This window comes from Protopterus annectens, chromosome 1.part2, assembly GCF_019279795.1.
Source record: "Protopterus annectens isolate FY-2018-M chromosome 1.part2, PAN1.0, whole genome shotgun sequence".
Lineage (NCBI taxonomy): Eukaryota > Metazoa > Chordata > Ceratodontiformes > Protopteridae > Protopterus > Protopterus annectens.
In genome coordinates, this window is record NC_056727.1 from 1,130,549,794 (window position 1) to 1,130,575,621 (window position 25,828).

Sequence of the window (25,828 nt, forward strand, 5' to 3'; positions counted from 1 at the left end):
GTATCATCGACATGATTATATGTCAATATCAAATTAATAGTGCATTAGCCCATAGTACTCCTTGGTAGTTATATCGGTCCACTTGATGTGCAAGTGTTCTTTGTAGTTGTGTACCTGCAGGTGTTACTGCTTGGCTCATAGTGTCCCATGCATATATCTTGAGAGGTATGTATGTGCTACAGCAGATATAGGGCACATTTACACATAAGGAAAGGGCAGATCTGTAGAGTAGCTAGCATTAAAAACCAAAAAATGTAGTGAACTGGTTAAAATAAAAAAATAAAACCAACAAAGTTCACTAGTAGGACTTGTAGACACAAAATTTATTTACAGGTTAAACGCTTTCATTAAAATAAAATTAGCTTCATCAGAACTTTGTTGGTTAGAGTAGCTAGCATTACTGTTGTCAACTATATAGCCCATGATGGTATTAATGGACTCTATTTCTCGCTCTTCCCACCCCTTATCTTCACATATTTATTATTGTTATATATTATATATTAGTTATGGTTCACTATTAACATATGTTGTTCGAAAAACTGTATTTTGGGCATGTTTTTTATTAATGTTATGTATTACTATAGTTGCATATTATCTTATTGAATTATCTATTCTGTTGGCCTTATGCAGCAACTCACAACTGTTACTGGTATGCTGTTAATATGCTGACTTTTCTGTTATTTATTATTGTGTTTCACATAATATGCAGTTGACTATAATGGGGTTATGTACAATATTCAGGCATGCTGTTATTACAGACAATGGTTTTGTTCATACCTCACCTATGTTTATTGGTCTACCTCCATACCCACAGCACATCTTGGTAGGAGATTTCATGTTGATTGGCCTACCTGACTTCAGCCAGCCGTGGCACTGGGTACCAGCTCATGTGGGACCCAAGTCTGTGGTGCCCCCTCTGCTGGCCCTGCACCACCTTTGGGTGGAACTGCCTCTGGGGAGAGAGGCTGTCCTCTCCATGGAGCGGGGGCAGAGGGGGGTTTGTCACACAAGATTGACTACTGTTCCTGTTGCACAGGATTGTGGATAGGAGTTATGAACAATGCCTGTGCCAGATTGAGGACAGACTGTACAACCTGGTGGGCCCTGAGGACCACAGTGTCCAGCCTGCAGCACAACCACCTTTGGGACAGTGAAGAAGCAGTGTTGATTTCCAGTTGGTGGGGATATCAGTCACGTTGCTGCTGCCTGGAGGCAAATGCACCTCTGATTTCACAACAACCTTGCCATCCTATTTGTTTACCCTGCTTATGTGCCATACACCACCCTTGTATGCTGTTTTGTCTGTCTGCAAATGCAACATACCTATATACCTTCCCCAAAATTCCACTCTCTCCTTAAAAATAGGCCACCTGTCCCATAAAAAATATCTGCCCATACATAGCTCTCCATTTTGCAAGTGTCCACTGAACACAACTAATTATTACATTAATTAATGAATACATTTATGTTGCCCTCACTCCTCTCTCTTGTTTGTGAGGCTCCAAATTCCAAATTCTGTAAAACCTGCACAGCTGTTGCTGTACAAGAAATGGAAATCTACGGTCCTTTCCTACACCCTTCCTGCACAACCCTACCTGCCTTTCAGTATGTTTTTCTGTGTGCTTCCTCCCATTTCACCACTTTCCTCTCAATCCCCTTTTTCTATTCTTTTTTTATTTGTAACACAGGTTTAAGTCATGCAACACGGTGCACATTGCAAACCTGCTTAAAACTGCTTAAAGTGCCTTAATCATCTTATGTGTTTCTAACAGTGTTAGGTACATTTATATAATAATAATCACCCCTGCCACATCTCAAACGCAGGCCCCTATCAAATAGGACACAGTACATTAGCTCATTAGGCCACTTAGCTCTGAATTAAAACAGGTGTTTACAGCAACATATACTGATTGCCACTGACAGACTGCAAGTACATATAATGGGAAATATGGGAGTGTACATGCAACTGTGATCCAGACACTGCACACTACACTAGTATAATGCCAAGTAAATAATAATAGATGTACATGAAGCCTTGTATAGCAGGTATATCTGTCAACTGTACAGATTATAAATTAGCTGATGAAGTCTCACTATTGAGATGAAAGTGCTTATCTGTATAGTAGTTTTATTGAAATTAAAGTGTTGGTGACCCACGGACTGTGGCTTGAGTTTGGTTTTATTGTTTAATTTCTTGTTTTTAGGATCTCCAATTTTTGTTTAATTTTAACTGTAGAGACTGCTGCAGAATGTCTACAGTTTTGCCCTCTAATTTTGGCCTGGTTTTGACAAAAACATATCTGTCTGGTAAAGTACTGGCAAGTCACTAAAGACTGAGGTTAGAAAATCATGACAGACATTTGCGTGTCACACTTCATACCCTTTAGAAAATACATACTAACACAAATCCTGTGTCACAGACTGTATGCATGCACATATATCTTGCAAACACACCTGCTGCAGCACTAAGTAGCGCAATTTGTTAAATGCCTTTCCCGTAGTACAATTTGCCACCCACAGTCCTGGGTTCAAATCCAGTGTATTGCCCTTTAATTATATTCTTGTGAATACAGCAAATAATGACTGAGTCATGCAATTTTAAGCAAACATGTTGTGGCCTGAAGGTAGAGACACACTGCACATATTTGTATAGCCCACCTATATGTCACCTACTATTCTCTGATTGCCACTGTTACATAACAGATGTACCTTAAGGACATGCCTCAACTGGACTGTTATAGGTACCCTCACCCTGGCTCTGCTGTACCAACAGAGCTGACACTGCTCCCTCAGTGACACATACAGCTTACTGTCCTCCAAAGTGTTCAAATTCCCCCCTATGTGGCCTAGGCTGCAGCAGCAGCTGCAGCCTGCAACATATGCAGCTATATGTTAAGCTACCTGCTACAGACCTAGCATACTTCACAACACCCTAGGACAAGGGATCCAGACAACCCCCATACATAAAGGGATGGGGGCAAAGGTCACGCGACAGGGACATGTTTCAAAGTTTGGCCCTACAAACATAGTGACCTGATACACTAGCAGCTACTGCAGCAGCATGCATATTCGGATGGGTAAGTCATCTGACACTCACATTTCTCTTACTCCTTATCGACCTCAACCCACAGTTTTAACACTGAACTGCCAGATAATCAAAATATCATTTGACAATGGCCAAACGTAGCATGCAAAACTGTGGACGTACCTCATAAATCTCAACAGTGGATAGTATTTGTACATACACTCTGTAATGCTGTAGTCTCCACATCTCACTACTGTCTATCTCAAAGACTAAGGAAGGGGCCAAGGCCTACATGAAGGCCTTAAATATTGCACTGTTGTGCCATGTCATTGGCCAATGAAAGCGCCACCCAGCTGTGTTTGATGCAATTAGCAAGTCTGAGGCATGGATTGGTGCACAGGCAATTACCTTTTAATGAGCATGACCTACAAAAGTCAAGCAACTGCCTATCTGAAACAGGTCTGTAAGTTGATTTACCAAGACAGAGTACAATTGAGCAAGCTTTTTTCTTGAGGATTTGTTAATACAAGGATTATGTCACTCTACCAGGTATGTCATACGAGTCCCCATATAATTTGAAGCAGATGGGAGGATGCAGTTATGGGGAATAGGGATTACAGCAGTAGGCCTGTACTACATCTCCGGGAATGACATGGTGATACTCTGCTGTTCAACAGCTACAGGCTTTTCTCTCAACTGTGCCTGCTGTGAATGACATCACAGCTCTGGCACTCTCACTCCTTCCTACAAGGGTCGGCTCCTGTACGAAAGCAACTGTATTGTGACTTAAAGATATTGTCAGTAAGTTAGAGTGGACACAGCTACCATATCACATGATGTACTGTCATTCAGCTCTTCTCAGTCTGTGAATGTTACACAGGAGTAGTTCAGACATCGTAAAAGTGTCACTGACTGTCCCTGATGTACTCTGGCTAGGTCACTGTTTTGTTTACATTCATATCTCACCACTTGAGAGCTATGGCTAACATACATGGCAACTCCTTACAGCAGGAATTCAGCTCATAGCCATTATTACTGGGGGAACACAGCCCAACCTCAGTGACAGAGGGTACATATTGGTCATGCAAAGTAAGAGTATGAATAGAGTAACAGATATTACTGCAGCATAAGCTTTTTCTGAGGGTTCTGGTATGTGACAGCCAGATTCTCTATATTCTGACAACAATCATCAATTATTGGCCAAACGTTTGCCATATATCCAAACGTTTGTGCCAACAGGACCACATACATCAAACACATGTACACATTCCACAAACATCTGTGTACTGGACCGGTATGATGCCTACAGGGAAGATATACTACAGCAGGTTTCCATTGCTGTCATTGTGGCACACTAGTTTTGCTGGACTGTCCCCTAAACTTGTAATAACCCACACCTATTTGTCTGACAGTGGCTCTATGACATAGTAGTGGAACACCACAGTAGATGGCCTTGATGAGTGTGATGACATACAGCACACTCTGTCACAGCACACAGGGACATACTGGTATTGCTACTATGTTGTTGGTAGCCACATACATAAAGTGTTTATGGACTGCAGGGTATGACATGGGAGGTAGCAGTGGATAGAAAACACCATTTTGGTTGTGCAGGGTCTTTACCTAGTTGATATCCATGTATCTGGTCCTGTAGTGTGATCCCCTCTTTTTATTTTTCAGGAAGGATGTATTGAAGGAGGCACGCACCATTTTCAGATGCTGAAAATAAAGTTATTCTAGATGCCCTTAGACTGCATCATAACATTCTGCTGTCCAGGAGTCACCAGCATCATGAACAACATGCAGCACTGTAGGCTGACCTTGTCACTTCAGTCAACCAAATATGACATCCAAACAGAACCTACGAGCAGGTCCAACACTGGGCAACAGATATGGTCAATGCTGCACAGAAAAGGGCTGCCGCTGTGGCCAAGGACTGGGCTATCATTGGTAGAAGGCCTGCAAGAGAACAACTGTCTCACCCACAGAGGAATTCCTGCCAAGCCTGGGATCAACCACTAGATGCAGCACAGTCCAAACATCCATCACCCCATACATCGTGAAGGTGGGTGCCACAGCTTTCACATCAGAGGAGCGTCCAGGTAGGGTTCCTGTGTTCATCACTGTAATACTGTATCAGTCATTGTGGTAGCCTTTGCATACTAGTCCACAGGTGCCAGGTCTATCTGCAATGGGGAGAGTGGTTTTAAAGCACGGTTGTGCACACATACTCAGAATGGCAGCAATGTAGGCAGTATCACATTAGCTACTGTACATGTTGATTTACACACATATTACCCAGTAACAATGCCATATTTGGAATTGCTAATAATACCTCTCCCTCACATTTCCATAGGTACATCAGGTGTGGCCAGAATCGAAGGTCTTGTACCTGGTAAGTTTGATACTGTTTTCTTACAGATCATATACACCCTAAGAATATTTAGGGCTGCCATTTTGCCCTAGTCAGAACTGTTATGCTTAGCAGAGTACAAAACTTGCATGTTCCATTTTAGAGGGGTTAACTGACGTGCATTGAATGTGTAACCACAGTTGTGTATCTGAAGGAGCAGTAACACATTTGCACTTATTGTTGAGAAGGTCTATGCAGTCTGCTACACAGGAAGCAATCAATTCCAGATGCCTGTTCATACACAGTATGGAGATGGTACATACCTGAAGCTGTGATACTATAACTGGCATAGTATGCTCAAGACAGGTGCACTGTGTTTTAGTTGTAGGTCTATCAGATAAACGGACATATTCCTTATCTCACGGGTGTATAGTACTGGCAACATTAACTGGATGTAGCTGCACTGCATGTTATAAAGGGCCTGCGCATGGGTTAGAAATAAGATATCATATGTGTAATGCACTTGTGGCACCTCATGTGTGTGTGTGTGTGTGTGTGTGTGTGTGTGTGTGTGTGTGTGTGTATGTGGATTACCATACAAAATAGTGCATGTAGTAATGTATGTTTGTTGTCTTCCTCCTCGCAGTTGAACGTGGTGGTTGGTGTGTATCTGCCTCACAGCCTGATGTCAGTGTCGCATCGGACTCTGATGATGATGGCGGTCATACCGAGGAGCAGGTGGGGTTGTTTAGGGCTGAATCTGTCCCATGTGTTGACATCCCACTTCCACCCCCATTGTCCCCACACAGAGTCAGTATGCCCACACATACCCAGTCTCCTGAGGTCACAGATACCAGACAATGATAGTGTGGGGACATCAAACAAGAGAGTGTGGAAACTATGGCATCAGTGAGTGTAACACTGGCCATAGCCAGAGAGCTGGTGAGTTCTCACACAGGGAGATTGACAGGGGTGTTCAAAGGAGACTGCTGCCCATCCACTACCTGTCACAGCTGTCACATCATGGGTCACTTGATGCATGTTTTGGTTCATCATGGAGGCACAGGCATGTTCTGAATGCAACACCAAATGGAATGCTCAGGATTATGGATGCAGCGCAGTCTGATATCCGTAACTCCCTCCACCACATTGGTGATGCCATGGATCATTTCACTGATGTAGTGGACAGACGGTGGGGTGAGACATTGTCATTCTTTGACCACATATTGTCTGTGCTGGAACACCTGGTTGGAGACAGGCATTGGACATGTAGATGTAGGTCAGCAGCACCATCTGCTGAGAGTCCACATGGTTGTACATACTCATGCTGCTGTACTGGCAGTACATCCAGCACTATAGAAGGGAGTGTGCTGTCCAAACCACAACATGGCAGGCCATGGGCTTATGGTCCTTGGTGGTCCCAGGGGGGAAGCAGCCCAGCAGACACCAGTCACCATCAACTACTAGCACTTCATCTGACCCTGGGCATGGTGGTGACAGTGCCACTCCTGGCAGAGCCAGCTCTTCTGTCCATGGCTGGAGATGGTGAACTGTCCACTCTGCCATTGGTCCACAGCTGTCCAACATATACACATGTAGGGCTAGCACTGGGCTTGACTGTGTACACACATCACTGTCACATGCAGATCACCAATAGACACACATGGCACCTCCCCATGCCCCCAGCTAGCCAGCACGCATTCTTGACTCACACACATGCTGTCAACTGTTTGGCACAGCAAATGCCTTTGGCACCCCCACACACACCCTGTGCATGTCACGATACCTGTGCCACATCCCTGCCATCCATTCCATCAATGCAGGGACATGTAAATATGTGTCTGATGCACAGGGTGACTATAATACATTACATGTAGATTTGTAGTGCAGTAGTGTTATGCATTGACAGCTGCTGTATGCTGACATATGTCATGAGAACACATCAAACTTGTGTACCTTTGTTGCATGATGTTAGATTGGGTGTAGTGTTGCAGAATGACAGGTGTCTGACAGAACTGTGTATGTTTCTGTTCCAGGGGTCTGAGAGGCTAAGCTATGGAGAATTGGTGGCAATACAGCTGTACAGGATGGCATGGCAGCTCAGCAGACATATGACATCAGCAAGGTATGGCTATATACATGTGTGGTTACCTAGGTGCATATCTGTAGAACAGTGTGTCAGGGACAATGGGGCCAGTCAGTGTAATCATGCATGCATACCCTCTGCCAAAGCCTGCTACCCTTGATACATGTCACCTGGATGTTCTGTACATGCAAATGTAGGTGGTGGCGGATAGCATTTATGCCTAGGTAGATGTAGGCTATTTAGGGCCTGCAGCTACTGACAGGGCAGTAAGATGCATGACAAATGCACACCCATATGGCCATATGTGTACTGCTGCATGGGAATGTATTCGTACAGTCACAAAGATGCCTTTATTGAGACTAGAACCTCTACCTATCTATTAGTATACACTATAGCACTAAGTATTTATTGTTTGTGCCACAGAGCTTATTGGTTTTGAGATTGTCAGCTAGTGCTGTTAAGGTGTATGACATCAGCAGGCATTGTAAAGGAGGCCAATGGGGAGGCTGACAGGTAGTCACAGGGCCTTAAAATGCATAACCATTGCACAGAGATAGGCACGTGAACACTCCTGCAAGGGGATATATTAACAAAAAGGCATACACACACATAAACACACATACAGTTGCCTGTTGTGAGATTATAACCCCTACCTATCTATTAGTACACACTAAAACAATAAGTATTTATTGTATGGGCCACAGAGCTTATCTGGTTTGAGGTTGTTAGCCACTGCTATTAAGGTGGAAGACATCAGCAGGCCTTGTAAAGGAGGCCATTGAGGAGGCTGTCAGGTATTCACAGGGCCTTAAAATGTATAACGATTGCATAGAGACAGGCATGTCATGCACTGCTGCTGGGGATATATTTACACATACGCACACACATTTGTCTTTTGAGAGATTAGAACCCCTTCCTATATATTAATATACACAAGAGCACTAAGAACTTATTGCAGGCATCATGGAGCTTATCTGTTTTGAGATTGTCAGCCAGTCCTGTTAAGGTGGATGACATCAGCAGGTGTTGAGAGGGAGACCAATTTTGAGTAGGATGCTAGTCACAGGGCCATAAAATGATTGACCATTGCACAGACGTAGGCCAGATGGGCATGTCTGTACTGCTGTGAGGGAAATATCTACACACACACACACACACACACACACACACACACACACACACACACACACACACACACACACACACACACACACACACACACACACACACACACACACACACACACACACACACACACACACAGTGGGAGATGTGAGATTAGATCTCCTACCAACCTACTATTACACACTATACCTTACAGTATTTATTGCATATGCCACTGGTTACATTTGAGTAGGGGTTTGCCTTGTATTACACTGCATGTGTGGCCTGCAAAGTGAACCTGCTTTATGTTGTTATTCTATCTACTATCTTAGCAGTGGGGTACCTGTTAATACCTCTGCTGTGTGTGTACAGTTATTAGTATCGCCATTTCTGGCCAGTTGCAGTTTGTTAGGTAGACAATTGGCCCGTGACAATATGGCCTGTCCAAGTCCTGCTTTGAAGTCATTGCACATTACACCACCTGCTCACCATTGTCTGTTTACAGGGTGACATTCAACAGACACAGGGTTCTGTGGTTGGGTGGATTATGTCATTCTGTAGCCTTGGTCTGTTACCATCAGCCAACTGTTGTGTGTGTAGGTGCAGATAACCCCAGCATGATGCATGTAGGTGTGCACATCCATACATCCCCACACACATATAAATCAGGGATGTCATCTTAGGTGTAGCTGTGTGTGAGCTTTATGTAACTGTGTTAAATACATATATGTGGAGAGTTTACATCACTCTATACATTTTAGTTAGATATATATCTATATATATATATATATATATATATATATATATATATATATATATATATATGTGTGTGTGTGTGTGTTTTATATTTATATGTGTGTGTGTGTGTGTGTGTGTGTGTGTGTGTGTGTGTGTGTGTGTGTGTGTGTCACATACTGATGCATAGGGTAATCATGCATGAGCAGGATAGGAAGAGACAGATACGTATACATAGCTGTCTGTATACACAGACATATTTTCACATATCAGTTCTATAGGCAGATGAGGCATCAGACATGGGCTCAGGTTAGCTAAGTTTATAAGCATGCCCAGTGTGGCTGTCAGTACTTACAAGGTGACTCCAGGCCAGGCCTACCTGTATTCTAGTCCGGGATTTTACGTGCTGCAGCCAATTGGCTGCTGCACCTGATTCAACAGTCCAGCACCTCCCTAATATTTTGTTCAAGGGATTCCTCAGCTGTGTCCTGAACTTATTATGACTTATACCTATCAACTATACAGATTGTAATAGACTGTACATAGATTTGCATCATATGCATGGTATGTTTTACATAGCATTGTGATTTTCTAGTACATCAGTGGCAAATCATTATAAACTGACGGTAGGAAATGATGACAAACATTTGAGTTACTGACTCCATACACACCAGGAAACCCATGCTACCCCATGACCTGTTATTCTCTGAACTGTTTACATTTGTCTGGCCGGTAGTTAATCCTTCTCCTTATATTTGGGCCTTTGCCCCACTACTGTTCATAGCTTTGTCCAGATTTCCTGCTCTAAGTGGCTGTAGGTATGATGTGACTGGGGTACATGATATAACACCACACACAGGATGACAGTCTTCACACCTCTCACTGTACATGTTTTAGCAGGAAGTTCAGCATTCTGCCCCATATGTCTGCTCTGTTCCTCTTACGGTTGTGTTTTCTGGTAATATACTACTAAATGGAGCCCACTCACTTGTAGTAAGTTCTCACATAGTTAAGTGATGGCCTTTACATCCTGGTGCTTCTCTGACGAGTTGCAATCTGCTGTTATAGTAGCCACCTTATGGGTTACCCTGAGCATATTTAATGTCTGTAGGTCTGGCCCTCTGTCCCTCCATTGTCTCTGGCTTTGTCCAACTTTCTTGCAGTCACTGACTGGGACATATTGACAGTCTGTGGGACTCCTACCATAGGATTACCTAACATGCAAAAGTCGTAGGTGCAGCCAGCTTTGAACCTTGAACACCATCAACCATACTAATGTCCTTAGCCCACTGAGGCACACCAGCCACCAGAAAGTGCAGTTTAATTCTTCACACAATCAACAACAGACAAACATACACTTTGACCCCTGCATATTGTGGAAAATAGAACATGTAGCCAGGTTGTTTGGAACAGCCCTGGGATTGTGTGGTATTCTGACATATCCATGCAAACACAATGTTACCAAAGTTGTATGGGAACACTGATGTGTTGGGGATAGGGGACTCCAGCACTGACAGTCATGCATCTGTCCTATGACCCCACTGTTTGGCATTTTCCTTGCATACTGCAGTGAGTTTTGGTGCCTTGTGGCCTAATGCATATTATGAGCCAGTCAGTATTGGACAGAGTACCTGTTGTGCCACATAGCTGTCAGTTCTCTGCAAGCAGCCCAGTAGCCCACTCTATTCCCTTGCATACATGCATTAAGTCCATACACATGCTACTATAGTGTAGTATCCTGTACATTTGTTGTCAAGGACAGCGACTTACCTTGTGAATGCAGCAGTTGATATACATGTGTTTCAGGGCTGACTGTCTGATGCACACAGTACACAGCCAATAAATGGTAAGGTACAGGCCATGTGCTGTGGCTGGCATCCTTTTTAGTATCTTTGTGAGTCGGAGTAAGGTTCAGTCCCTGCAACCCTAGGTTGTCCAGTGCATGTGCTATGCATTGCCTCTTTGCTAAGGCCAGGGCATACTGGGCTCACCTACATCTGCCTACAGGGACAGCCACAAGGGGTTCCTCTTCAGAGTCCCCCTGTGGGTGTGGCTGTGAGGACCTTTGCACTGGTGGGGGCCTGTGTGTCCCTTCCCTGTGTTGATCCTGCTGCAGCTGTTTCCACAGGATCATACTGTGTACCATGGCACACACTGTGAACATCTGTACATATGTGGCTGGAGAGTACTGCAGGGCTCCACCAGATATATCAAAGCACCGGAACTGTAACTTGATCAGCCCAAACATATGCTCTGTGATGTTCCTAGTTTGTGGGTGTGCCTCATTATGGCATAATTCAGTAGGTGTCTGTGCATTTCTGATGGTTGTCATCATCCACAGTTCTAGTGAGTAGCCAACATCCCCCAGTAGATGACATATGAGATGTCCCCCCTGGCAAACATCTAGTACAGCTGTGATGCATGCCAAATATGGGAGTCGTGATAACTGCCATGTCTGCCAGCACACACATTCATGATAATGCCCTGGGCATTGCACATGACCTGCCAGTTGATAGAGTGATATATCTTGCAGTTGATGTAGACTCTATCCTAGTCACCGGGGGGTGCTTTGATGTGTACTTGAGTGCAGTCTATATCTACTTCATGGTAGTGTGTTTCATGGTAGAAGAGATGTATATTGCTGGCCATCTCCTCACGGGTGTGGGGTAAATAAATGTGCTCACTAGCATGTATTTGCATGGAAGCCAGGAACTGGTGGAGTACCCTGGATGCTAATACATGTGAGTCCCCCATCATGGCCCCAGTTGGTCTTTGAAAAGTACCTGTAGCTAGTATTCTAAGGGCTACACATACCTTTGTTTCTACTGGGATGGGTTTCTATCTATTGGCTCTGGATCTGAGTTGAGGGCAGCAGAGCTTGATGAGTTCTTGTAGTATATCCCTGTCCACCCTGTAGTGCTCTACAATCTCCAGCTCATGTAGTTCCTGAAAGGTTACCCTGGGCCTGAACACTCTTCTCCTTCTCAGCCTAGGCCTATCGTCAGCAGCAGCAGCAGCACTGACCTCAGCATCCAGCACAAACACATGTAGCAGACCTGCAGCCACCCCTTGCATTCGGTCAGTTAAAATTCCCAAGTCTGTACTCCAATGGTGCAGAGTATGGGGAAAAATCAGATTGCAGGGTGTATGCATAATTTATAGTGGTCTGCTACAGATGCAGCCTATGTGATTGGCTAATTATGATGCATCCCACCTGCCAGGTACATTATTTAGGGGTATGAATTGCCCAGTGTAAGTGGAACAGGGCTTATCAGTAACTTATACATGATTGGTTTTCACAGGCTATTTCCTTTTTTTTTTTCTTTAACTGCCTTCCCTGTTAAGCACAGTGGCATGGTGCACAAACATGCTCAAACCAGCTAAAACAAGCACCCCGATGCTAAACAAAGCTTAGGTTCATAGGTTCATAGGTTCATAGGTTGGTACTAGGCTATCGGCCCTAAGGCCTATGCAAGCCTAGCCATAACAATTCCCTGGAAATTTCTTCCCACAATATTTACTTCTCTGGGCCCCTGTCCAGCAGGGCGACTGACATGATCCCCGGGGTGAATTTCCTATCTCCCATCCAATCATCAAAGTTCCTTTTGAAGAGGGCCAATGAGGCGCTCTGCTTGACATGCATGGGCAGTCTATTCCAGAGTATGGGGAGTCTCTGGGTCAGGAACCTATCCCTCCAGCATGTTTTGTTCATTGTGATGATAAGGTTTAGATGCCTGGAGCGTGTGGCTCTGAGGGATTGGGATTTCTTTAACTGGAGCATGTCCAACAGCTCAGGGTTTGACATGGCCTTGTATGTTAAGCAGAGATCACCTCTGAGTAGACGATATGCCACAGAGTATAGTTGGAGTTTTTTTAGATGGTCAGCATATGGCATCTGCTTTAGGCCTTTGATTCTTTTAGTGAGGTATTTCTGTGGCCTTTCCAGCTGTTGCAGATGTCTTGTGAGGTACATACCAAATGGGGCATTATACTCTATAATGGGTCTAATGAGGGATGAGTACAGTGGGACAATGATCTCTTTTTTTCTGGATGAAAAGCCCTTAGTGATGAGGTGTGCCACATAAAAGGATTTCCTGACTGTTGTGGCGATATGGTTATTGAAAGTGAGACCACTGTCCACCTGTGTCCCTAAGTCTCTCATCACACTTTCGATGCTTTGTGTCCTGCCACCTATGTGGTAGTTCATGGGTACATGTTTTTTTTCCAAAGGGGATAACTATACATTTCTTGGCATTAAGCTTGAGCCCATGGCTCTGGCACCAGGCATCTGTTTCTGTAAGTCCCTTTTGTAAAATATCCACATCATTTGGGGATTCTATAATGGCTCCCAGTTTGCAGTCATCTGCAAACTTTGTTAGCTAGAGTCCCTTAGTGTTGGCTTGTACTTCAGAGAAGTAGATGCCAAACAAGAGTGGTACCAGGACTGAACCCTGAGGTACTCCACTTGTCACTTGTCTGGAGCTGAATTCGGAGTCTGCTACTTTTACAGTCTGGGTTCTGTCAGTAAGCCAGTTGGCAACCCATCGAGTGATGTAGGGATTTATGCCAAGCTTAGTAAGTTTATCTATGATTCCAGAGTGGGGGATGGTGTCGAAGGCCATGGTGAGGTCCAGATAGGCTGTGTGGACCGCCTTACCCTCGTCCACAGCTTTGGAGACTGATTCTAAGAAGTCAATCAGATTCAGGAGACAAGATCGGCCCTTCACAAACCCAAACTGGGTGGGGTCCAGTGTTTGAAGGTTGCCAATGTGTTTGTATATAAGTTCCATGATAATGCATTCCATGCCCTTGCAGATCAGGCTTGTCAGACTGATGGGACGGTAGTTCCTGGGATCCAAGGCAGATCCTCCCTTGTGGAGCGGGATAACTGTAGCTGTGCACCACTCAGTGGACATGAAGCCTGAGGTGAGGCTATGATTAAACAGGACACTTAGGTGGGGTGCCAGTTCATTTTGTAGTTCATGTAGTACACAGCCTGGGATGTCACCTGGTCCCATGGATGCTGTATTCTTAGCTTTGGAGAGTGCTGTTTCTACCTGTGTGGCTGTGATTATCGGAATTTGGCAATCTTTTGGTATTGAGATGGGCCCTTTAGGGGGTGAGAGGGGGGGTGAAGTTGGCACTAAATCGATCTGCAGGGATATTGGCAATATCCTTGGGATCAGTATATTTAATGCCATTCTGTTGTAGCTCAGACTGTTGCTGCCATTTAGATTCTTGACATAACTATAGAATGCCTGGTGGTTGTCTTTGGAATCTTTGGCAATTTTATTTTCGTAACTAGCTTTTGAGGATTTTATGAAGGATCTCAGTTTCTTACTGAGGCTGGTGAGGGAGTTTTTTGCATCCTGGGATTTTTCACTTTTCTGCAACAGTTTCTTCCTTCTGTTGTATAGTTTGTTTATAGCAGGTGACCACCAAATTGGCTTCCTTTTTTTGGAGAAGATCATCTTGGTTCTATTTGGGATGGCACGATTCATGCATGAGTGGATGTGCTCATGCAGTGCCTTAGTGTAGGATTCTGCAGTCGAACTTCCAGATCCAGTCTGAGTGGGTGTTGTGAAGTTTGTCACTTCTGACTTGAGTAGCATGAAGTTGGCTTTGGAGAAGTTTTTTAAGGAGGTTTCCTTACTGGGGGGGTGGGGGTGGGATGTGGATGTCAAGGGTGATTTGCTTATGGTCAGACCTGACCAATAAGCGGGTGACCACTGGTGTGGAGCATCTGTCTTCCATGTTGGTAATGACCAGGTCTAGGATATTGGAGCCCCTGGTGGGATAATGGATCAGTTGATCCAGGGCGTTGGAATTTATAAATTCCAAGAACCATTGGGAAAAGGAGTTGGTACATGAGTAGTTTTCCCAATTAATGGCAGGGTAATTGAAATCACCCAGCATTAGGGTGTTTGGTTATATCTTAATATTTTCCAGAATGTTTAGGAAGGTGTAGTGAGAATCTTGGGGTATGGTGGGGGGGGGGGTCTGTAGCTAGCTGCACTTTGGATTGCAGTCTTTCTTAGTGTTAGTTTCACCTGGAGAATTTCAGATGCATTGTGTTGGGCAACTATCCTGGAGGTGTGAATATCCTTGGTGAATATGGACACTCCTCCACCTTTAGTGTTTCGGTCTTGGTTTTGTAGCCGAAAAGTGTGGTAAGAATTGTAGCCTGGTATTGCAGGGGTGTTCTCTGGAGCCTTGAACCAGGTCTCAGTCACTGCACAGATATCAATGTTCTCCATTTTTAGGAGTGCCTCGAGAGTATGCATTTTGAGGTTCAGACTTCTAGCATTGAGTAGCATATACTCTTAGGAGCTCTGGACAGACCTCCCCTGCTTAGCTGAGAGGCCCACCATGCAAATCGGCACTGCTCAGCTCCAATCTGCTTAACCATATAGTGGCACACCCCCTTTTGATGTCAGCTTACTCTCCTGTGGACACCAACATGGTTCTTGGGCTACATGGATTTTACCTGCGGACACAGTAACCCATTTTTGCTATTTAGTAACCCCAGCTTATTTGCATACAGATCCATGCACATGACCTGGATACTACACTATTCCAGGGCCTGCCTCCTTAGCAACCACAGATATCTACCATTGTACATGTGAATGCAGGGCCCTATAATGCATTATTGTCACATACTTCTTATTTTTCCTTTTTAAACTTTTAAATATATATATATATATATATATATATATATATATATATATATATATATATTGCATAACGGCAGGTTTGTACACTGCTGCTCACTGCACAAACATAATATGGGTATTAAAAAACCTTATATTCAATTATTTTGCATTACTTTTTGAACACACAGGGCATAGCTTTGCACATATCTGTGCCTACTATGCAATTTCTGATGTTCTACATGGGCTTTTACAGCATCTGTTCAATTTTTATTTTCTTGTACATGGAAATCTTTTGTGTACACTTCAGACACCAATACTGGGTCTGCAGGACTGCCTATCTGCTTGCTGGATTGCTCCAGAACTAATTTGCATGCAATTCACCTGCTTATGAGGTGATTTGTATGCCAAGGACACTTCTGTGTTCACACGCTCGTGCATGTCCCTCTGCTCTGTTTAATGGATCGCATGGCTGCTTACTTCCATGTAAGCTCTATGTCCCTATGCCTATATGGAAAATCACTCTGTGTAGGCTTAATTGAACCCCCCCCCTGTGTCATGCTGAGGGATATTTATACAAGGGATATTTAAGATTTAGGATTGTTTTACAAAAAAAAGGTTTTTAGAATTGCTTTTAAGTATGTTTTCCATTAAATATTATTTTTGCATGTAACTATGGTGTTATCACTTTAAATATGTTGTGTAAGGCCAGGATGCTTGAGTTCATGTGACAAGACCAGGTTATATAAGGTTTGTACAGGCTGATGAACTTATCTGAAGAAGCTTCTACTAATAAAATAAAAGAGCTCATCTTAAAAATTTTTTAGAGCACTTTGTTTTGTTTTGAAGTATATTTGGCTGATCCAGGAGCTTACAGTCAGAGTCTTTGCAGACCTGCCATTTGTTTTTTCTGTTTTGGCTTGGTTTGTGTTCTGCTAGCAGTTGTTAGTTTGTATCTTCTTTTTCTATCCAGATAGCATTTATGAGGGTAAGGTTTCACCCAGAGCTTGAATCTTACATTTGACATATGCATTGCAAGTTCCAACATGTCTCTCTGCATGTCGTATTTGTCTTTTTTGAAGGACTGTAAGGTCCTCGTGATATCATGAATTCTGGCAAAAAAATATAGATAACTGTTACCATATCTTTGTCCAGCACAGTGAATGTACAGTCATTGTGCTTGAAGATGTAGTCACAGGCTACTGTGACTTTCCTACTTAGATGCACAGAGTTAATGTCAGTGGAGTGTTTCTGTCTGCAGCATAGATACTAACTTGGTTATGTGACTATGATGGAGTAGTATTAATGGATTGCTGCTGCAGCTCTTTATTTCTGAAATTTAAATTTTTTTATGACTTTTTGCAGTATCAGCATATGTTGGTTTATTTTGATCTTGGGGAGTCATTGAGTAAGTATATGTGTTGCTTACTGACCATCCTTGTGGGATGGTGGCCTCTAGGTTACACCTCTAAAAAATCATGCCATGTTGGCACAGCAGTAGTATATTGTCAGTGAACATTATCCAGTTCATACACTGTCTTAGAATACCAAGTACAAAGCAGCTGACAACTGAAGGAATAGGGATGGACTGGGCTTCCATGTTTGTCAGCCAAGTTACATTAATGAGGGCAGAAATGAAGTATTAACCAATGTTATCAGTATGTAGAGAAGACATGGTGGGTACCTAAACCATGCTGTAAGGGAGATGTGCTGGGTAAAGTGAAAATACAGTAATACTGATGCATCATCTAGTCGAACTTGTGTGGAAGAAATCACATAATAGTGTAATCCAAGAGTAGTATGCAGCTATAGTTTGACACAGGACACAAACACAGTAGCAAGACAGCAATACATGAAATCAGTATAATAAATAGCAATATGATGGCTGAAGGACTAATATATTATAAGTAGTATGATTCAGGAGTGATAGAGAACTACAAATGTAGAGATTTATTTGGTAGCAGGTTGGGAGTTAGGTTATACCGAACCAATGCAAATAACTTGGATTTGTAACCTTTTCAAAAACAAAAAATCAAATAAACCAGTTTAGTAAAGTAGCATAAACTATGTTTTATTTCTGGAGACACCATCCCCCACTCTGGAATTATACTAAACTCACTAAACTAGGTATAAATCTCTATGCCGCAAGATGGGTTGCCGATTGGCTCATGGACAGAACCCACACCGTGAAAGTAGTGGATTCCAAATCCGACATCAGACCAGTGACAAGTGGAGTACCACAGGGTTCAGTCCTGGGTCCTCTCCTGTTTGGTATCTACTTCCCTGAAGTGCAGGCCAACACAGAAGGTCTTTGGCTAACAAAGTTTGCTGATGACTGCAAACTAGGAGCCATAATCGAAACTCCTAACGATGTGGACAAACTACAAAAGGGCCTCACTGAGACAGTTACCTGGTGTCAAAGCCATGGCCTGAAGCTCAATGCCAAAAAGTGTATTGTCATCCCCTTTGGTAAAAACTCTGTACCCATGAACTACCACATAGCTGGTAGTCTACTTAATGCCGAAAATGTGATAAGAGACCTTGGGACACAGGCGGACAGTAGTCTCTCCTTTGATAATCACATCGCCACAGTGGTCAGGAAATCCTTCTACGTGGCTCATCTCATCACAAAAAGATCCTCATCCAGAAAAAAAGAGGTCATTGTTCCCCTCTACTCATCACTCATTAGACCCATTATAGAGTACAATGCCCCTTTTGGTATGTACCTCACAAGACATCTACAACAACTGTAAAGACCACAGAAATACCTCACAAAGAGGATTACCAGCCTCAAACAGATGCCTTATGCAGACCGTCTCAAAAAACTACAGCTTTACTCCATCGCATATCGCCTACTCAGGGGCGATCTTTGCCTAACATACAAAGCTATGTCAAACCCAGAGCTGTTGGATATGCTCCACTTAAAGAAATCCCAATCCCTCCGAGCTACATGCTCTAGGGACCTAAACCTTGTCACCACAATAAACAGAACATGCTGGAGGGATAGATTCCTGTCCCAGTGACTTCCCATACTCTGGAACAGACTACCTATCTATGTCAAACAGAGCTCCTCATTAGCACTCTTCAAGAAAAATCTTGATGATTGGATGGGAAATGGGAAATTCACCCCGGGGATCACTTCTGTGGCTCTGCTCGACAAGAGCACACGAAAATAATTTTCGTGGGTGGCAAAAGCCAGGGTACATTTTTTGGCTAAGCCTGTATAGGCCCTAGGGCAGATAGCCTAGTACCTACCTATGAACCTATGAACCTATGATCAGCAATTTTACTATATGGAAGAGACAACCTGAATTCTATTGCGTGCTCAAATATCCACTATGATTTTAAGAAGATAAGAGGGGAGAGGTTGATTTGAGGGGTACTGTATAAAATGTAAATCCAAAACATGCTGGAGGGATAGGTTCCTGACCCAGGGACTCCCAAGACTCTGGAATAGAATGCCCATACATGTCTAGAGGAGCACCTCTTTGGCCCTCTTCAGAAGGACCCTTGACGATTGGATGGGAGATAGGAAATTCACCCCAGGGATCATGTCGGTCACCCTGCTAGAGTGAGGTCCAGGGAAGTAAATATTGTAGGAAGAAATAGCCAGGGAATTGTTATGGCTAGGCTTGTATAGGCCCTAGGGCCGATAGCCTAGTACCAACATATGAACCTATGAACCATGTACTATAGTATAATTGCTGGAGGGAATAGTGCACATCAAGTGTATGACAGCCTGTGGGGTTAAATCAGTGGAGGATGTAATCATCACTATCATCATCAAACCCCTTCTTCCCATTTTCTACATGAGGTCGGGGTGTTGTGTTAACTGGCACTCTCTCGATTCAATGCCACACTCCTTCTTTCTTCAGCACTCATGCATATCTGTTGCAGATCTTCTCTCACACAATCCACCTACCTCTTTGCTGGATGCCCTTGTTTCCTCTTACCTTCTTCATGTCTGTCCCAAATCTTCTTCACCGGATTATTTTCTGTTTTTCTGCACATGCACCCAACCACCATGATCTATTTTCTGTACATGTACCCAAACCACCATAATCTGATCTCTTTGATCTTTTTTGCAATTGGAGCTACTTTGGCTTCTGATCTTATGCTCTCATTTCTTTGTCTGTCCTACAGTGTGCATCCTACCACCCTTCTTGGGCACTTAATTTCCATCACCTCCAGATTTCTCATCTGCTCTGCCTTTACTGTCCTGGTCTCCGTGCCATACAGTAGTATTGGTCATAAAACTGTTTATTACACCATACTATTCAGCATTTTTAGCATTCTTCTGTCATGCACTACACCTGACACTCTGTCAGTTGGCTGCAGCCCCTCTGATTCTAGCTTTGTCCTCCTCATTCAAACTTGTCTTCTCTTCAACCACCCCTCCCAGATACTTGAATCTGTTAATCTGTTCTATTACCTTCCCTTCTATCTCAGTTCTCAACTTCTTCTGATTTCCCAATTTACTGCCATTACCACTGTCTTATCTGTACTTAGGTTCATCCCATGTGCCTTCAGTTTTGCACTCCATTCCCCTATCCTTTGCTGAAGTTTTTCCTCCTCCTGTAATGCCACCTTATCTGCATACAGCAATTTTAGTGATGTGTCCCCTCCAACCTGTTTGCTAATGTAGCCCATCACCAGTATGAACAGCAGTGTGCACAGAGCTGAACTCTGGCACACACCCACTCCCACTGGGAACATGTCTGTGAGATCAAACACTCTTCTTACTTGAGTCACTGGGTCCTTGTACAAAGCCTGCACTAATTCTATCAAAGTTTCTGGGATTTTAAACCAATGCAGTACTGCCCAAATCAGCTTTCTTGGGACCTTGTCATATGCTTTCTCCAAGTCTAGGAATGCCCAGTTGGACTCCTTCCTCATCTCTTCCTTCTTCTCATCTATCTGTCTCACAGCAAGCATTGGGTCAGATATGCTTCATCCTGATCTGAATCCAAACTGCTCATCTCCCATCTCACTTTCTACTACTCTGATATCCATTTATCAATCACCATCTTCAGAGCTTCCATGCAGTGTGACAGGAATTTGATACCTCCATACTCCACACAGTGTAGGATGTATGACTATCATAATAGTAGAGTGACTGTCCAGTCATGCATTTATATGTTTGCAGTGTGACAGAACTTGATATGTACAGTAACTGGAGGAGGATGATAAAAAAAAAAACTACTTATTGTAATACAGGTTGCAGCTAGTGCCTTCATCAATTAGAGAGTGAATATGGTTAATTTCTGTAGCAAATAAGATCATCAGCCAGTGCTGGTAAGATAGTGCAGCTGTTGTTTTTGTGCTTGTTTTTCTAGTCCATTGAGTGACTGGGTAAAGAAACATACTACTGAAGTATAACTTGTCTGGCTGGAGACTTGACACTTTGGCAACCTATTTACAATAAATACATACTGGAATAACAGTTGAAGCACAAGGCACTCTTAATTTGGGCTCTCACCAAACAGCATTATTAGGAAAGCCAGTTTCAAACAGAAGTAGCAGCAGTCCTTGTCTCTAATAAGAAAAGTGAAATTTGAAGCTAAACATAGTGAGGTAAATGTTTAGCTGACTTCAATAGCAGTAACATGACTACATGTCTAAAGGCTTAGGGGATAATATGTAAGAAAGATAATGCTAGAACAATTTGGATTGTCCTTTTGAAAAATTCCAGTATACTGGGATATAAGATAACGAAGATGCTGGGTGTGCTTTTGGAAATAATGTTGGCATAGTTGGAATATTTGCAACCTGGCTTAGTGATGATATGGAATAGTATGTACAGGTTCAGAGCTGTAAGATGTTTAGAAGGGATACAACGATGGGGAGTTCCATCCCTTTTTAGAAAGGAAAGTAATACAAATATCAGAAATGTAAAATCAAATGAGGCTTACATGAGGCATGCAAGTGGGAGTGCACAGCACTTTGCACAATAGCATTTACTACTAGCAATGTTTGCTTTCTTTTTTTGTGCTTCTATTTCCCCCATTGTTGACCATCATGTTTCCCATTTGCCACCTTAAAGACTCATTCATCTCACTGTGAGTTCTCTACAGCCCATTCACTCCTGGAGAGAGAGAGGGGATCAGATGGACCATGGGTGTAGCTATCATGCATGCAGAAGATGGGATTTTCTTGTTTTAACCATACTCTCAAAATGCATACCAATTAAAGACTCCAGGAATATGTGCAATGAGAATACTGTGGGACTATCACTCACTTCTGTGAGTAATATATGCCCACAAATAGCCTTGCTGTGTATGGACGGCACATTGTGCTGATTTCTTTGATCTCTGCTGTGGAACCACTGCATTTTGTTTAAACCTGGGCAGGTGCTCCCACTAGTTTAGCCTCAGAGAGGTCTGCAAGTACAGCCCTATTATTTCTCTAATGCTCCTGCCAGCTCAAACAGGCATCTGAGCTGTAACTCAAACTCAGGTCACTTGATTCATAGTTTGAGCTTTGCCCTCTATGTTAATGGAATTATCTACCATTTTGTAATCAAAGTCAAAGTCAAAGTGAACTTTATTTTCATTTAGACTCCACAAGGGTAACCTAAATTAAACTGTGTGCATCAGGCTTAATACTGAGATGACAATTACACATATACAAATTAGACATAGCACATGCAACAGACATAACATTAAGTTTGACTGTTATTTTACTATATACTACTATAAATTACTATGCCTACAGTTTGTTTAGCAGCTGAGTGATTGATTATTGCACATTTATTTAGTGCATATTTATTTTCTTATATGCTAAAATAGCTAGCAGATAAATAATGCACTTGATTGACATTGCACTACAGTTTGATAAAATTGCTTCATGCATGATATAGGATGGTATAAACTGGTCAAGAAGAAGGACGTAATAATAGGCAAAGAAGGAAGAAAAGATATTGATAAAGGTCAGCCTGGGGATGCATAGCTTTAGATAGAAGATAAGAATATTGAGAGTAAATGTTTTTGGATTAGTGTCCTATAATAAGTAGGCAAGAGGGAGAAATAGTCACAAAAATTCAAGGAAAGGACATGTGTAGCAAACAGAGGACAAACAGCCAAGACACAGTTGTGGAAACATTTCTAAAATAAATACACCTTGGACCCCTTAAGGTCTCTATCTCACTGAACAGTGCACTTTAAATTTAGAAAATGGGGTCTGAGTTTGTAGTCTGGTGAAACTGATGTCAGTAGGTGAGTGTACTTTTAACATAGACATAGCTCTATTGGAGCTAACTGAGTAACCAAATTTATTCAAAAGTTTGTGATTTGATTTGCAGACAAACACACACACACACACACACACACACACACACACACACACACACACACACACACACACACACACCTGGGAAAGACTGGCACAGATTTATTCACTCTGCTACCCTTTGCCCAGACTAGAAGGTAGTTACTGCCACCAGACACTCCAAAGCCAGCTACTCTAAAACTGTTAGAAAGGTACCCAATTATACTGAATTAAATTAATATTAATACAAATTCTAGTGTTTGACCAGTGCGGCAAGTCTCTCAGGAGTGGCCACAGTGTCACCAAAGAGAGAAAGTACTCTCAAAGGTTAAAATATTCTCTAAAGGACCAGCCACAATGAGAAGTTTAAATATACTTAATAATAAATAATAAAAAAACATGAAAATACTAAATATCTATTTACAATAAACACCACACTGTCAATCTCTGTAAATATTAAAAATAACACAAATGAATAGATTCACACAGTTAAAGAAAAACAGTACTTAAATAATCTCACTATATTTTCCTGTCTGATCTAAAGAATTACTATTCCCTAGTTACTTACTAAAGCAAGGCAAGATGAAGCAGGTGAGTGATACTTCTATGTCAGCTGAGACGTCAGTCTCATCTAGTATTAAAACATGATTTGTGTGCTGGATTACAGAATTACATCATATACATTTGATCATCTGATTTTGGTTCCCACACTATCACCTTTACTAGAGACTGCCAGCATTTAGCACAGATATGTTACATTACACACCTACAGCTTTGCTAAGATATTTTGCAGCTTCTGGAAGTCATAAAACAATTTCAATCTTAGTCCTCCCCACGGTCAAGTGGGCGTTCGAAAGACATGCGTTGAATGGGCATGCCTTCATTGAAGGTTGGGCATCGGGCTGGCAACTCGACACCATAAAAAAAAAAGAAACTGCCAATCATTAGCGGACTGGAGTTCCACTGTGGCGACCCCTAACCAGGAAAAGCCGAAAGACAAACAACAACAACCCTTCCAGAGTAGCAATTAGTTCACTCCCAAGGACAATACAGAAGGCTTCCTAGTACAGACTTTTTTGTCTCTGGCTGCACTGAGACCTGTGAGATATAATCTTTATGGCCTAAATGAAGTAATTTAGTTTTAGGATATTTTTCTAAATGTTAGCTGGGGCTGAGCTTAACATCTTCTCTTCCAGTTTCCTCTGTTGCAATATTAATTTCAACACTTATAATACAGTCTGACATACAGGTGTATTTCTTTTTTCTGTCCAGCAAGACCCACTGTTGATACATTTTTAATACAAGCAGCTTTATAAATAGATTTTTAAACACAAGCATCTGTACAAATCAGTTTTATATACAAATTATATATATATATATATATATATATATATATATATATATATATATATATAAAACATTCTTTAGAAAACTCCACCTATTTATGCTGGTATATATTATACATCCACTGCCCTACTTCTCCTAGCATAGCTGGCAATATCTCATATCGTCAAAGGAATAATAAATAATCGTGTTTCCAACTGTTTACCCACATACATAACCTAAAATCTGACATGCTAACAATGTATGTGACAGGGACACAATGCAACATTGTAAGAAAGTGGAGTAAATGTGATATTAGTATTGAGAACATGTTGAGATGAGATAATAGCAAGGACAGTGGATACATTATGGGCCATTCAAAATTCAAATACAGTGCAGTTATTGAATATGACATATACATATCTCGCTCTCTCTTTCAATCTCTCTCTCTCTCTCTATATATATCTATATATATATATATATATATATATATATATATGTATAGTTAGACAGGGAATATGTGTGTGATAACTGACTGTAGTGCTGTACCCTCCACGCCATCTTGTATAAACAAGTCATAAGCTGTACAGCAGCTGTGTCATGCACAGCTGAAAGGGACATGGTTTAACATTATTCATTGGACAACCATATATAGGAGTATATTACATTGATACATATCTCAGAGAAGCATGCATGTGCATCACAAACAGTAATATAATAGCAATCAAATCGCACAAGTGACAAATAACAAAACAGATCTGATGACATTCCAGTACTTCAAAGTCTCCATTTGTAAATGGACTGCTTTCTAATACAAGATTATATTCAGCATGCTCACAACAAATTACAGTGAACACTGTCATAACAGCATGTAAACAACACAAAAACAAATATTGTTTTGCAATAAAAATAAATAAAAATTGAGAATAACACCCTCATGCAGTGCTATTTTTGTAATGTCAATACATTTGCTCTATAAGTACACCAACTAAAAACATATATGAATTACATGTGCCACAGTGGAAGTCAGAACTGTGACACTCCACATATGTGAAGTCACTACATCATGTGATTGCATTGCAATTTGTATGAAATAAAAGGTCTGGTGGAGGTTTCTCTCACTATAATTGGACACATTATAACATCTGTGGATGTTATTCATGCATGACATGCAATGCTTGCAGTTAGCCAATGTGGGTTTTGAACACCTGAGTATGTGACAACAGATGTAGCAAGATATTAGAAAGAATGAATGAAACATGGTGCCACCTGTGCTATAAATGTGA